Genomic DNA, 16,310 nt, shown 5'->3' on the forward strand with positions numbered 1-16,310 from the left:
ACTCAGTATTCAAGGTCCAGTTTTTCCACAGCATGAAACAATGCCTTTCATTAGCAATTTATTAGAGCCTGCCATGTACAGTCAAAAAGAAAAGGTTAATAAATACCAGATAAGAAAGGCAAAAGTGTTCAGACTGTTAGGATAGATAACTTATCAATTATCGTTACAAGTCTAAATCCAAGGAAAGTGTGTTGTGAAAGCTCATCTCTCAACTGCTTTTTCTAGTAATAGGTATTTCTGTCCAAAGTATTTTTTTTTTTTTTTTTTTCTTAAATGCAGGATACAAGGAGCTATCCTACAAATCTAGGCACATATGATGGGATTAATTTGCTTGGGTTTAGATATCTATATTTCAACTCCTCTTATCATCAATGAAGGGAAATACTTTGGGAAACAAAGTTTGCTTATTTTCCTAAAGTACATGCATTCATGCATTTCCTAGAATGGAAGGGATTTGTACTGATGGATTCAGTCATTATAAGGACAAGGCATTAAATTCTCACTCTTAGTGCCAGCTGAAGTTACTCTTTTAGTGTTACCTTTACAAACCACAGATGTATAATCTACATTATGTGCCTTGAATTTTGTACTAGTATCTCATACTGTCAGCCTCTTCTCTGATCTAAGTGTAATAAGGAGTTTCTCTGTCTGAGGTCATAGACATCTGAGTTTGTGCAGCCCTCACTTATATATGTTGATTTGATAGCAGTGCACTGTAAAATGCCATTTTCTAGCCATCTGTTTTAAACTTAGTTCTTCAAGTCCTTACTTAGAATATAGCAATTTAAATATGTCTGTACTAGTTCAAAATAAGAAATTGATTTTTGTTTCTTGATGTCATACTTCTTTCCAAAAGTCAATTTTCTTCTGTCTCGGAACCCCTCTTTCCTGTTCTTGCTTACTAGCAAATTTACTTCTACAATCCTGAAATCTAAAGTATTTTTCAGATCTATATTGCTGAATTTTGAAGTATTTAATTTTCAATCAAAAGTTCTTGGAGCAATTACAGAACCTAGCGAGGCAGATGAAAGTGACTTGTCACTTCTTTTTGGCCAATAATTTCCCTATGTGTAAGAAATCCATGCTGATACATGTCACTGGCCATCATAAGTGTCATTTCTGTGTGATTTTTCCTCTAGTAGTCCTGAATGCGACAGTCTGAAAACTCCAAGCCCAACCTTTTTTCCCTTGTACATGACATGACTTTTTACCTGTACTTATTTGGGATATTGGCAAGATGCGGGAGATAGTAAATATGAGGCAACTTTTGCAATTTCTTCATTTAATTTCTGCATAATTCATTAGTCAAAAACTTAGTGTGATTTATATTTACTTAGTTTTTTCTGAATATACCAAGTGAGCTTTTATGAATTTGGTTTTAAGTATTTGAACTTGGAACGTTTGACCTTCCTTTTAAATGCAGAGGGATCATCTGTGTCGCTCACTAGGACGATGAAATAACCCAGCAAAATGAGAACTGCTTAACAATTACTCAGTTTTGCTTTCAGACCAAAGTAACAAATATGACTTATAAGTAGGGTTTGGGGTTTTTTATTATTAGAAAAACAAAAACCAAGCCAGTGTTCAGTTTACACAGTTGCAGTGATTTAAGATATTATGGAATATCTATTTTTAATACATAATCTCATTAGCAACACGGTGTTTCTTATGTCATATACCGTATAAGTGTAACAGAAGTGCCTGAGGCTTTGTGCTTCCAGAAATTTAATTTCACATCTAGCCCAGAAAGGTTCATCCATCATTGTGACATTAAATCGAGATCACTTTTTTTTTTAAAGCTGAAGCCTCCCTGTCTCCTGTCCTTGTAATCTCTTAGATGGCCTGTTACTTGCATTCTAGTTATGAAACTTGGATAAAGGTTAAGGGAGGGAGGGAACAGGGTGTAGCAGAGTAATGTGAATGAGCAGCTCAGCAGCTGACAATTTAGGAAGAAATAGTTCACCTTTATCTCCTATCTCTTCTCCTGCTGGAGATACTGAATTAATAACAGCAGTATCGGGGTTTATAGTGGCATAGTTATTTACATTTACATACATATCTGCACAGAAATATGTATGCATTTATGTACAGTGCCTATGTTCCCTATTTCCAGAATTAACTTTTTTAATAAAGTGGCTTTCGAAGAGGAAAAAATAATCAGATCTGCTAGGAACAGAATATTTTTGGGTCTCCAACAACAGAGCAAATTAAGGAGGCTAGCTTTTCTGTACATGCTCACATCTCTAAACAGAGAAAAAAATTATGCATTTTTGGGAGCCAGATATAAAATTAATGAAGAAACAGAGCAAAGCAAAAGCATAAGTAAACTTCACTGTAATCAGTTTGACACTCCTACTGTAAGTTTCCAAAACCTTAATCTAAGTCTGGATAAGTATATACCTCTTTTAGTTTTTCTGTATATTTCTGTTCTCCCTCTCCCTCTCTTAAAATAACACATATGTTAAGCTCCTCTAAAAGCTCATTCATGTCTGTCTCTTTGCTCTTCTTTCACAACCATGCTTTAAGGGCATATTTGTCAGGGCACAGCACAGGTGAGGGTAGCTGGGTGTGGTGGGGGCTGTAGAGGCCATCAGGATGGTTTGCTGCCCTCCCTCCCTGACCAGTCTGATGACCTGAGCCAGGCCAGGGACAGTGACCGAAGTCAGCCACAGCCCAGCCATACCTAGGTGCTGCTACCGGTCCTGGGCCTGGCTGGGTAGGGGTCCGGGGTGGTGGTTGGCTCAGTGGGGCCCAGGGCAAGGCCAGAGCTGGCAGCAGGTATCCAAGGAGGCCTCTCCCCTCCTGGGACCACTCCCACCCAGCCCCCATACTGTACCTGCTGCCACAGGACTTCTTTCCTATGGTATAAAGTACAGTTATAATTCTCATTTGACTGCTGTCAAGTCTTTATAACCTACCACAGAAGCTACTATCATGGAATTATTGCTGATGGCCATGTTTCTTGATGTCACCAAGTCAAGGTGTTCAGGCCTGAGAGGTCACCAGGTGACTGGAAAGGGAAACTGGAACCAATATGTTCTGCCGCCTTCTCATCTTTCCTCTCTTCTTAATGATGTGTTATGTTCCTCTTCCCTCCCCAAAAGGAGACGATCTCATCTGTTCTTGACATTGTTGATCTTGGTTTTGGGACCAGGGCTTGCTCTGGTTTTGCCAGGCATCTTTCTTGTGTATTCTGTGGGATTATTCTGGTTCCATCAGACATCTCTCCTGTTTGTTCAGTGGGATTATTCTGGTGGTACCAGGCACTCTTCCCACATTCCCTGAAGGGTTATATCGTTTTATAAAACATCTTTCTTGCTTTGTCTATATCCTTAGTTCTTACCTTACAGATTTTACTTCATGTACAGGTTTTCCTGGACCCAGTTTGGAGTAATATCTTAGTCTATGTAGATTAAGATATTAATCTAAATTAAGCAGGCTACAGATTTCTGCTCATGGAGGATCTCTGCTGAAAAAAACCCATAATGAGTAATGTCTGTACGTTTACTTTTCAAGCTGGAAAATGTGACCAATAGTAATCATGCATCTTAACTTGTTCATTAGGGTGTTTACTTTGCTCATACAAATAAAGTAAAAAGACGTTTATTTCCCAAGACTGTAATTCTGGATCATTTACCTATAAAGATAACAGGCAACAAATACAATTATAGGATTAACTATTGGTACCGGTATGATTGTTCCTGCTTTAGATTAAGTGAAATAATTCAAAACAGAGAGCAGTTAAGCATTTTAGTGTTACATTTCACTTGAACTCAATGGTTCTTGTTTGCCTCAGAATACTAATATTTTGCGACTTCCGCTAGTTCCTTAATGTGTCTGAGTTGACTCTTTCTAAATGGTGAATTATAAATAAAGACAGCTCTGACTTTATTTACTCTGGGAAAATTAACACTTGGAACATGTCTTCTCACTGCTGTACATGGTATTCTTCCTTTGTATTCACTCCATGTAAACTTCCCTTTTTCAGCATCCCAGCTAATTCTAATAATCTGATGGTCTCGATTAATTCTTAGTTGGGATGAGTCCGTGTTGAAGGTTAGTCCTAGGAGAGAAGCACTGTCTGTGAGAACGAAAAAAAGTTTTTCAAAAAATTCATACTGCTTGAAAGCCAGTATAAGAATTGTGTGAAAAATTACCAAATATTTCTGATGAGATTGCTTGCAGACTTTAAGATGGCAGGGTAGCAAAGTTTCATAATAAATTAAAATAAGATTAATTTTCTTTTTAGAATATTTAATTCTGTAATTTTAAACCCATTTCTTCTGCCTAGGCTACATTTATAAGAGACTAATTCTTCCTGTCATGTAGAATGAGGATTAGGAATGAGGTTTTGGATTTAAATACTTATGAATGAGTCCATGAGACTCTCAAGGAGAATAAAAATTTTGAAAGTGAATGACAGTGGGCTTTTTCAATTTATGTGTAACTTAAGTGTGGTGGCTTAGATTTAGATTCCTCTCTAGTTGTTCTTAAATTCTTGGGTAACATTAATATAATGGCAACTGTGCAAAATATAATCCTGTAGGTGTGTTTTACATTTTTTTCCTTCAGAAAAACCTTTTCCTCCTCCTGGCTAGACATATAACAGTGGCTTTGCAGGTACTGCAGCTTGGGTTTATGCATGTGTGGGTGCATACATGTGCAAGTCTGAACCAATCTCAGTGCAGGCCAAAATAGACTAAAGTATGTAGGATTATTCAATGTTTTGACGCAGTGTAATGTTTTGGCCCTCATGTCACACGGTTGTAAAGAGACATCAAGTGCATCTGCTGAAAGAGATGAATCTGTAGGAAATTTTATTCAATAGAAGAATTAATGGAATGGAAAGTAAATTGGCAGATACATAAAAGCAATCCATTTTTTGTGTATGTTTTATTTACACTATGCGTATGTTTAAACTCAGAAGAATTGAGCAGACGTCTCGAAATATTCTTCAAACATCACTAAAGACAAGAACAAATATTTGCAAATATAATCAAATTATGCAGCTATCAAATACAATTTTCTGTAATTAGTGGGTAAGCAGAAGTTGTTGACTTTGTAATTGCATGACAATTCTAAAGGAAGTTCCCCTTAATTTGTCTTAGTAAATACCTCCAGTGCAGTCAGAATTGAAATGCAGCACAGTTGTGCTTTGACTTGTCAGCTGTAGGGCTAGCTGAGCTGCAGGAAGAAAGATATGACGAGGCAGAATTTTCTGCCTTTGAGACATTCCTATGTTGCAACAAGTTTTACTTAATAATTATCTGGGATTTTGTCCTACTAGAACTGAAGCAGTGACTCACTGACTGTGATATATTCAGTGCTAAGGGGAAAATGTATTAAAGAAAGAAGAATGTATTAATTGCAATGTGAAACTCTGGAGGAATATAGATACTTGTTAAAGTCTGTAGGGAAATGAATGATGTGCAAAGTAGAAAAATATGTTGACCAGAAAAAGAACCGAGAATAACAGGAAATAAAAAGTACTTGTTTTACAAGCTGTGGCATTTTGAAACAAAACAAACAACAGGAAAGATAATAAAAAAAGGATATAAACAAAGTCAGAGTTGCTCTGAGAGAAAACTCTAAAATGTGGAACAAGCCTACAAGGAATAGATACAGTGGCAGGGTGACTGACTTTTTCTACATGGAATAGAAGAAAGAAATATAGAAATAATCAAAGCTGTAAACTGGTTGCAAAAATATCTTAATCTTAAATATTTCAGAAAAGAGAGCTAGAGGTTGCTGGGTCAATTAGAATGGAATAATTTCTCAGCAGAACCTATAGGAAAATATTTTAGATTATTACAAAACAAACTGCATAGAATACTGGGAAATAAATGGAGTTATATGCACTGCTGGTTGTCTTGATATCCTTTTATATTTTTTCCTATGAAATGGAAGACTCTTCTACCAAAAGACAGATGGAGAACACAGCCGTTTTGCTAGTTGTCCAACTGGTAAAGTAATTGTCCAACCCTGAAGAAGTTAATTTAGAAGAACTAAAAATGGCTAGTGAATAATTTTCTTGTGCAAAGCATAGTCAAAGTATACTGGCCTAAAGTGTTCCGTGTTCATCTGATTAGTTCTTGCAAAAATAAGTTACATAATTTATGCTAGTTTTGAAAGTGCAGTTAATATTACTTTCCATTTATCAGTGATTTATCGTCTTAAGACATTCTTGCATTATACATAACCATACCTCTGAGATATTGGTAGATATATTATGTTACATAATTTTGTCCAGAAATAGTGTCTCCATTTTTCTATGAGAGAAAAAAATGGAAGTTTGAAAGAATATGTAATTTGTAGATTAAGTGTAGTTGTATGATACAATCATACAAGTATAATTTCAAGATTTTTGAAAATTCTTTTCTATTGAATGGATGTCCACCACTACATATGTCCCAGGAGAATAGTATTATCTGAAATTATTTGATCTGAAGATGTCCGAGTGTGAGGCAAGGAAGGTAAGCAAGAAGAATATATGATTTCACACAGAGAGAGCTGGAAATTGAGACTCTCATCTGTGACCTTGGACTTGATTCACCTCTCATCTTTCATACAAAGAGGCTGGGAAAGATGTGTGCATAGCTCTGGATTCTCTTTTTTCTTTCTTTATTGGGAGAGAGCAATTCAGCTGAAATTAAAATTACTTTTTCCCCTATGATTTGAATAGCATCAAATTTATTTTGTGTTATTAGTTTAAATGTCAAAGTCCAGTTATCCAAAGTAACACAGTGGAGTCAGTGTATACATATGGCCCAAGCACTTTTGTCTCAAACTTCAAGTTGTTAATTTCATTAATTCAGTATTGTGTAGGAAAGCTGGCTAAGGATTAGAGCTCTTTCAAGTCTTATTCTCCTTATACTTGACAGGACAGCTGCAGTCAATAATCAACTTTATAAGAAAGTTTTGGAAGCTTTTTGATATAAGTAAATCCCAGAAGTATGGTCAGGAAGATAGACTGAAATATATGAAGAGGGAAGTCTTCAGTGGAGATGTGAATTGTACTCTTGGTAGCATTTTAAGCCGTATTTGTATGTAAGAAAATGAAACACTGTGAAAGTGAGGAGGATAGGGAAGGAAGATGCAAGGATGGATAGAAAAAACAGAAGTTTGTGAGATTTGGCTCATGAAGGTAAAAAAGCAGGAAGGGAACACACCTAATCAGCTATAAAAGTTGTTTAACAAGCAAACAAACCCAAATAGTTGGCATAGTGAAAAAGTTTGCAGCAGAAGAGGATCCAAGTAAGAGAGGATTTTGTGGGTATGGGCAAAATGTAGAGTCGCTTTGTTAAGAGAATGCCAGTATCTGAAAAAAGCAGAAAAGAAAATACGAAGAAAATATGAAATACAAAGAAAAGCATTCTTTTTTTCAAGTGTTGTGTTGTATCTCTTTGATCCTTATAGTGCCTCCTGTTACTGTCAATGGTAACAGCTGTATTAGCATCCTAAAAATTGAACACGTTTATGAACATGTACGTGTACAAAATCCAATCTTCTGTCTACTGGCCATGCCAAAATATGTGGAATACTATAACAATCACCAGCTTCAAGTGACTGTATAGCAAAATACTCATAATAAAAATAAAGTAAGACAATATTGCATCAAATTAATGAAAGTTCAGATTACGTTCTACAATTGGATGAGGCATTTAGGTGGGGATGAAGTGAAGGAGAGGGGGAGGACTATGTTATAATATTTTCAAAGACAGTTCTGCTGAATTTTCAAGTTGATTTGTCTGGAAAATATCTTGACACAATTCCTACACTTCACTTGTGCTATAGTCCTCAGCAGAAGTGTTCTTAAAAGCTTTACTGAAATGAGTATGCATTATTTTATCCACTTTTTATGAGAATGAACTATAACTAGCCCCGGTGATTCTGCAATACTTGAGAATATCCAGTAGTCTTGCAGTGCAGTGCACTGCTGTTCTATCAGCATTATACATTACGTAGTTTTCAGTTCCTACCAACAAAAAGTCACTGTGACTGCAGTTTTTATTATGAGCTATTTCTCTGGGTTGTCATACCTACAGTTTTCCATGTAAATTTCCACTATTATTCACCTATTATTTTTTTCTACTAATAAATTCATCCTCACAGTGAAAATCTCTTTAAGTTCTTAAACAGAATCAGATACAGCTGAGTTCTTTTGTTTTGTGTAACTCTAAATTCATTGAAACGTGCATTTTGGTACATGCTGCTTTCTTCACTGTTGTTTTTCCCTTTGCAACAGAAAGATCAAAATAGTGGCACAAAAGTTAGTTAACTTTAGAATTATTTAATGAAGTCCTGGACCCTCACTCACTTTTTATAATGTACATGAGTAATGTAGTCTGTTCCATTATTTAAATTTTGGGTAGGGTTTTTTTGGTGGTTAGGATTTTTTTTTTTTTAAATCTATAATTATATGAAACTTCTGAGCACAGTTGTCTATTCATTAATTTGGAGACACTCTGTATGTATGTGTTGTTTGTATACAGAACATGATATATTGGTGCACTTTGAAATAAGTGTAATTTTTTAGTGTTGTTTTTTTTTTTTTTAAAGAAAACCTCATACCAATATATTCCATATGCAAACATGTTTTCCTTTACTTTGAGATCTTAATCACCAGATACACTCTCTTTCCTCACTACAAACTGGTACTTGGAGTGACACAGGCTTCCTTACAGTTGTTTATGACTAACTTAAGTGATGAAACCTGAAAAAAATACTGGCATGTACTATTTACAGAGGATAGTAAGTTAATGAGTTACTGCTTTCCTATACAGATTATTAGTACTTGATTTTTTTATAATGGCTAAAGTGAAGCTGAACTGAAACTCTGTGGAAAAGTTACATATTCAGAATGTGGGGAAAAGATTTTTAAGTACATCTACTTTAGAAGCTGTGTACTTTGAAGCTTTGCAAGCATCAGCTTTATAAGAATGTGCAATGACTGACTGGCAGTCATTGCAATGATGATTGATAAGTGACTCTCTTTTTCTATTTTGAGGAGACTGGTTGAGAAGCTGAATTTTGAAATAAAGACTGTCCTTGAATCAAGAACTTTCCTAACTGTTGTCAGCAGAGTAGATTTTGTGGCATTCTGCTCCATATACATTTCCAGTATTTGTTCTTTCTTTTAGAAGAGTTAATGTCAATATCAAGTAAAATTTTTGTCTTTCAGATTATCAAATTTACTTAAAAAATCTCTGTAAATGCCATGTATTCTGTTCCTTTTGTCATTACAAAGATATCTACAGCAATCGGTGAAAATTTTGTCTGGGAGAAGATGGTTGGACTAGATCACTGCTTATTATATAATCACAGAAGTTTAGAGATGTGGATCACAGATCCGTTTATCTGTATGTGAGGGTGTTTTGATTTTTTTATGGTGATTCAGACGCTGCAGCTAAAGAAAAGAACTGAATTTCTAACCATGTCATTGTATGGCAGTAATAGGATATAGTGGTAGCACTCTCTCATAAAGATAATAAAGTAGTAATTACTCCATATTAAGATATTAATAAGAAGGGGATAGTAGGGCCTATGATATTATTTTATATATGTGCCAGCAATTCATACAAGCACTTAAAAACCTTGTTGTTATTGTTAAATTATAAGATTAATCCTGCCTATCTTCCCATATTTAGTGAACATCATACTTGCAAATTGTTGAGAAATCCAAAGTAACTGTGTTTTACAGAGTTGTAGCCTTAAATGGAAGGAAAAAAACCTAACATTTATTTTTTGAGCCTGTGTGTACATATATGTGTAGATGAACTGAGAGTACAGTTGAATTTTCTGAGCTGAAAATGTGCTGTTCAAAGACACAAAGGCAGAATGCTTTGGAAAAAAAATGGGGAAAAAAAGTGGGTACAGATTTTTTCCAATTTTATAATGGAAGTAGTAGTAATCAGTGACCTGATAACATGTCCAAGAATCAGATGGTAAAGTTCTAGTTGTGTGGCTCAGGTTGTTTGTTTGTTTGTTTGTTTTTTAAATAAAAGCCTACTGGCTAAAATGCACTGTGAGTTCACGTGCCGTGATAAGATCCAAAAGAAATAGTTTCCAATTTTTTTCATTAAAAGACTATTTTGTGGAAACTTATTTTGTTTGACAGGGACTACAAACCATCATAAAATGGAGCATTTTTGGTGTTAAATTTAGGCTATGAAATGGTGACACTAAGCAAAAAAGTCTTTTTACAATAACTTCTTATTTTAATCTTCCCTTCATTTCTAAAAGTGGTTTATTTCATAGGGAAGGAGTGAAGTTCTGAAGTTCTTTATTGGTTGTATTGAATATGTAAAACTGACTATAAAATTCATGGGGAAAGCACTTGTCAGATTAATCTACCACTTATCTGAGTGGGTCAGGTGAAACTTCTTGGCCTTTTTATTAACAAAAAAGGACAGTGAACTGGGAGTGTGAATATGTTTAAAACCAGGTAAAGCTGTGATCCAGAATGTCTTTGACTTTTTAGCTGTGTAACGTTTGCCTTTAAAGACCTTTGAGAGAATTTGAAAGTGTACTCAGAAGAATAGCCATGCTATGGAAAAGCAACGCCCATATTCTCTTTGGCAATAAGCAGGAATGAGTCTTTTGTGGAAAAGTTTAAAACTGTAAATAAGCAGTGATATTTTCTGAGTTTCTGACAAACCATGTCTCCAAATGCCTCGTGTTTCTTGTGACAGAATTACTTTGTCACACATGTATGGTCAATAATCTTACATTTTTCATTTAATTTTATTATATTTTGCTAGTTCTGGTTATACACTCACACTATGTAATCTGGTGACCTTGCAGCTGCATATTAAGTGTCATCATTATCATCTGTCATGTTTGTTCTCTTCTCTTCTCTCCTAGGGAAGTATGATGAGATTTTTCGTTTCTTTTTTTTTTTTTCCAATTATTTCTAGTTTATGTCCACACAGACACACATACACATGTACTCTGGTGTGTATATTTTAAGGAGAATCAAGGCCAGAGACATGTACCTAGAACTGAAAACTAAGGAAATGGGGTTTCTGCAGGCTCTTGTTTTCTGGTCTTGATCCAAGCTCATGAAGTCTGTTTAGTGTGCAGTTTACTTGATAGTTGATTGAAACTTTGATAGCTTACTGTCAAAATTTTAATTGCCCAGAGGAGCAAAGCTACCGATGGTAGACTTCACCTGGAGCTTTAGTTTGTAAAGTCATTGAGGACTGTTTTAAAGTGAGAGAAGTTTTAGATATTCTTCAGTAATCACTGAAGAGCAATTTTTAAATTGACAAAACTAAGGGAGTAAAATAATGACAGCTTCACATATGTTCAGGGCTTTAATGTGTTTGGGTTTTATTTTTTTCTAGTGAAGGCAGTGTATTGAATTAATTACCTATCTTGGTGACTGGGTAAATTACCATCCAAAATTGGAAGAAAAAGTAAAACCATGTGTGTTCAGCATCTGTGGCAGTGGGAAGTTTTGAGAATTTGTATTAGGGGATTAGAAATAGGACTGCCATATGTACTCCCTTCTAACCTGTGAAGGGACAATATGTTGGCGTAAAGTTTTGTAGACCATAACTAAAACTAAAAAAACTCAAGAATTTTACTGTGAAAAATATTTTGTGGAAAGAATATTAAGCAGTAATTAAATCCATACTTTATAGTCCATGGGTATTTGAGAGAGTATTTATTCCAGATTGATTATCAATCTTTATACTGGCTTTCTAATTTCATCTATTCATAGTGGCAAATGACAGAATAGTTAAAGAAATAATATAGTTGTAATTTCACAGTTCTAAAGAACAGGGATCCTTTTGTCTAAAAAACCCCAACCAAAGCAACCCATTATTGTTATGCAGATTTCTTAGTCTGAACAGGGTGTTTATGGTTATGAATGGTTCTATCGGAGATTATACAAGCCCGTTGAAAAAACATACACAACATAAGACTCAAGGAGAATATCATCATAAAAATTAAAAATAGATGAGCTTAATATTAGTTGCCATTTAAAGTGAATTATGAAGGACATGGAAGCAGGCACTAGGGTGAAAATCAATATGGGTAGAGATGTGATATCAGCTAGGTAGAGAAGGACCTAGATCCCTGGAATAAAGATAATTCTGATATATGTACAGATGTGGTTTACAGTAAGAAGCTAAGAAATTAGAATTCCTGTTCAGAAAATATTTGCATAACAGATCTGCTGTGTAACTCCATGATCCAATTCCACACCTTCCCTTGAAAAGAAAAAAAAGGGGAAAAAAAATTGTTTAAATCCTATAATGTTTTGAAAGTGTTAGAAAATACATAGAAAAATGAAAATGCTTTGTAATAACAGTACCTCTGACTTTAAATAATTCATTTATACCTTATAAGAGAAAATGGAAGAGAAATTGTGATATGATGTTCATAGTTATCTGTGTGGAAAATCAAAAGAAATCTTGTAATTCTCAGAGTTCAGACAGAAGGATCTTGTAATTTTAGGGCAAAGGATTGGTTTGTGTGACTTGTATATGAATTTGAGACAAAAAGCACATTCCATTGGCTCGTGCAATCGTGTTTCAAAAGCTTCCAATTTTGAAACATGAATAATTTCTAGACTTTTGCAATTAATTATTCATGCCTATTAAAAGTTGTGAGGCAGGGTTGAACCTGTGGTAGGCAACAGCTTTACTACATAGATATTTTCATAGCAGAAGACAGTCTATTATATTATGAAAGCAGTTTATTGTGAAATAGTAGGTGCCACACAGAGTTGGAAAGAGATGTGAGCATGTATGTATCATAGCTACATGAGTTGCTATTCATTCCAAATTTTCATAGTGATGAAAAATCTGAGAATTTGTGCAGTTGAAGGAACTTACACTTAAAAAAAAAGAGAAATTGTTATTCCTAGTTGAGTCACATCTCTTGGAAATTTGATTTGTCTTTTTAGAACAACAAAGGAATGATTACTTTCCTATTTGTCCATGGTATTTAATCATGAAGAATTTATGTCATTAGAATGTCATCATGCCATTGTATTATTATTAGAATAGCGCCTGATCATTAAGTATCAGCTAATCATTATTTAAATTTAAAGCACACTAAAGCCTATTCCAAGAGAATGAAAGCTAGGTGTAGTCACTGTCATGTCCAAATACTTTCTTAGCTGACATTTTCTTCTTTTCCTTTCTTCTTATAAATTATTTTCTCTCTCAAGCTGAAACCTGTTGGTATTTGTCAGGAAAAAGAAGAAATGTTAAGGATTGCTGCTCTTGGAAACTAGAGCTGAAATTCAGTAGAACATCAAGCTATTTAGGAATTGCATTAAGCAATTTTCTTAAAGTCCTGTTAACCTTCATTTTGCTGATTGCAGAGCTTTTTGCTAGCTCTCATATTGCATGAGTCTAGTAATAAAGCTTCGATTGATTGTAATGACGATGGTGCCTAACTTGAGAAACATTAGGTGTAACTGGAAACTTGCATGCTTTTAGATGATTTTTGAATCCATGCTCTAAGCTACTTCTGAAGGTTTCTTTGATATTAGTACTTCTATCTTCTGTTTATGTATATCTAAGTATATAGCATCCTTTTGAGTATTTTATTTACTCCATATATATTTCATATTTATAATGGTATTGCTTAACCCCAGTAGGCAGGTAAGACCCACACAGCTTCTCACTCCTTCCCAGGAGAGTGAGGGAGACAATCAGAAGGGCAAAAGCAGGAAAACATGAACTAAAATAAAAACAGTTTAATAAATGAAGCAAAAGCTGCACGTGCCAGCAAAGTAAGGCATTCACTCACTACTCATTGACAGGCAAGTGTCTAGTCATTTCCAGGAAAGCAGGGCCTCAGCACACGTTTCAGTTGCTTGGGAAGATAGATACCATAAGTGGAAACAACCCCTCTTCCTGTCCTTGAGCTTTTGTTACTGAGCATGACATCATGGGCTGTGGACTATTTCTGTGATCGGTTGAGGTCAACTGTCCCTGCTGTGTCCCCTCCCAAGCCCTCGCTCACCTCCATCCAACTCGCTGAGGGAGGGAAAGAAAGCCTTGAGGCTGTGCAAGCACTGCTCAGCAACAGCCAAACACTAGTGGGTCATCAGCACTGTTTCAGCCAGAAATGTAGAGGACAGCAGGCTGCTATGAAGTAAGTACAAATATTTATCTAAGATACTGTTAATTCTGTATTTTATTTAGCTCTCTGTTAATATGGTCAAACAGAAGTTACGCTTTATCATTTTATGGTTTCCCGTTGTTCCCGGAACGCATTTTTGAAGATAAGTATAACATTTGGCACCTTTCAGTCCTTGGGTATCAAGGTAGTTTTGAGAAAGAGGTTATGTTATAGCAATTATTAGTTGAGCTGTTTCACCCCTGAGTTCCTTCTGAACTTGGTTGCGTAGTCCTCCTTCTAGGTGATTCCTTCCTATTCACTTTTTTAATTTGTTCCAAAACTAGTTCCACCAGTGCCTTGATTTGAGAAAAATCCTTTGGTGTGTCCTCCACAGAGAAGGCTTCTGATGTAAACCTCTTCCATGGTACACACAGAAGCAAAAACTGTCTGTCACCTTAGCTTCTTAGAATGCTTTCTTTACCCTGTGATCATATATTGGTCCTGTATATTCTTCATCAGACTTTCACTTCTGATGTATTTTAGAAAGGATTTGTTAATAGCTTTTATGTGTTTTCCAAGCTTTTTTTGTTTGGTTGGGTTTTTTTGACCGCTTCTGTCTGTTACTATATTTGACCTTGAAGAGTTTATGGTCCTTTCTATTTGGAGGCAGCTCAGCTTTTAAAAATAATCTTTATTCTCCCATTAGATATGCTGTTTACTTCAGTCTTTCTCAAGTCTGTCTTGCAAAGGGAATAAATTTGCTGTTTTTGGTAGAGTTTCACTTAGTAGTGTCCATGGTAATGCAGAAGATTCAATTCCTTACTCATCTTTTCAGCTTCTTTTTAACCCACTTGTTTAGTTTTGTTTTTTGTCGTGGTTTGTTTTTTTTTTTTTTTTTTTTTTTTTTTTTCCCTAGACCTTTGTTGTATTTCAAGCAGTATAAAGTCTACTATGTATTCCATGCAATTTCTATACTTCAAGGACACCAGATGAGGAAGTATGAGACATTTATTTTGTTTAAGTGGGAAGGAGAAATCATCCATTTGGGAGAGGAGAGGAAGAGGGGAGTAGAGAAAGATATTTGGAACAAAATTAATCCAGGAAGACTCTGGTTTAATTGTTTTTTAAAAAATACAGCTTTTATTGGTTCCTTCTCTAATGATGCTTTTGGATAATTCGTGTAGACCAAATTGTTCAAGTGAATTTCTTATTCCTTCCTTGTTTTTAAAGGCAATATGCTAACTTATTTTAAAAATACAGCCCAAGGGAAAGCTGTGAAAAAATCTACTAAGATCTTTGTGTGCTTACTGCCACTTACTGTGAAAGTGCCTTACTAAGAAAATACTGCTACTTAACAATCCACATGTTCTGTACAAAGCAGCATCTAAATCTTTTCCCTCTACTCTGCATCTGGCTAAAGTTCTGTATTTAAAATCAAAGTAATACTACATTTCTGGATATTTATACAAAACTTAAGTTACAATGAAAAACAATTAGATTTCAAGATTGTACTCTATTGTAAAAAAAAGCTTTCCTATCATAATATCTAAGTACTATAGTTGTTTATAAATATTTGAAATAGCTGTGGTTTGAGGACTTGCAGCTGTAGGAAGTTATCATGTTTGAACTGGGTGAAGGCCAGTGTCCTTACTTCATCAAAATACTTGTTGACTGCAGTGTTTCTTTTCCTGAGCTGTTTCAGTATAGGATCTAGAAAGCAAGACAATGTTCAAATTAAAACAAGGGAAAAATGGAAAATAGAGCCTCCTGTGATTGTTTAAATATTAAATATTATTTTAGTGAGTATACACTGCACCTTGGTTTTCCACATTCTGTTTAAAATGACGCTTGCATTAATATTTTTTAATGTTAAGAAAGTTGCTCCCAAAGAGAAAAATACTAGCGAGTACTATATACTTTTCACAGAAATATTCAAATTTCTAATACCCCTTTATTATACTATGTTCTAGAAAAGTTTATTTTTGGTGATGAGGAGAGGGACCATTCCAATAAATGTGCTTTGTTAGCTCAATATAGTAATGTAATGTGTGATCCACTACAGTTTTCATAGTAAAGCACCTGCCTAAATGCTATTTTCTGATTTTCAGCTTTGAGTCCTCGAAATATGTATTTCTCATCTGTGATGTTTTAAAATATTGCTGTAATAATAGTACAATTCTTAAACATAAAAAAATATTGAAAATGTCTTTAAAATCAGATAATGA

The 16,310-nt window shown here is 34.9% G+C and overlaps 1 protein-coding gene across 1 annotated transcript in view; it reads left to right on the forward strand.

Annotated features, from left to right (window-relative positions):
- NCAM2 (neural cell adhesion molecule 2) overlaps positions 1–16,310 on the forward strand; it is a 319,116-nt gene that overhangs the window by 113,550 nt on the left and 189,256 nt on the right. The window lies entirely within an intron of this gene.

The sequence above is a fragment of the Athene noctua genome, chromosome 1, assembly GCF_965140245.1.
Source record: "Athene noctua chromosome 1, bAthNoc1.hap1.1, whole genome shotgun sequence".
Lineage (NCBI taxonomy): Eukaryota > Metazoa > Chordata > Aves > Strigiformes > Strigidae > Athene > Athene noctua.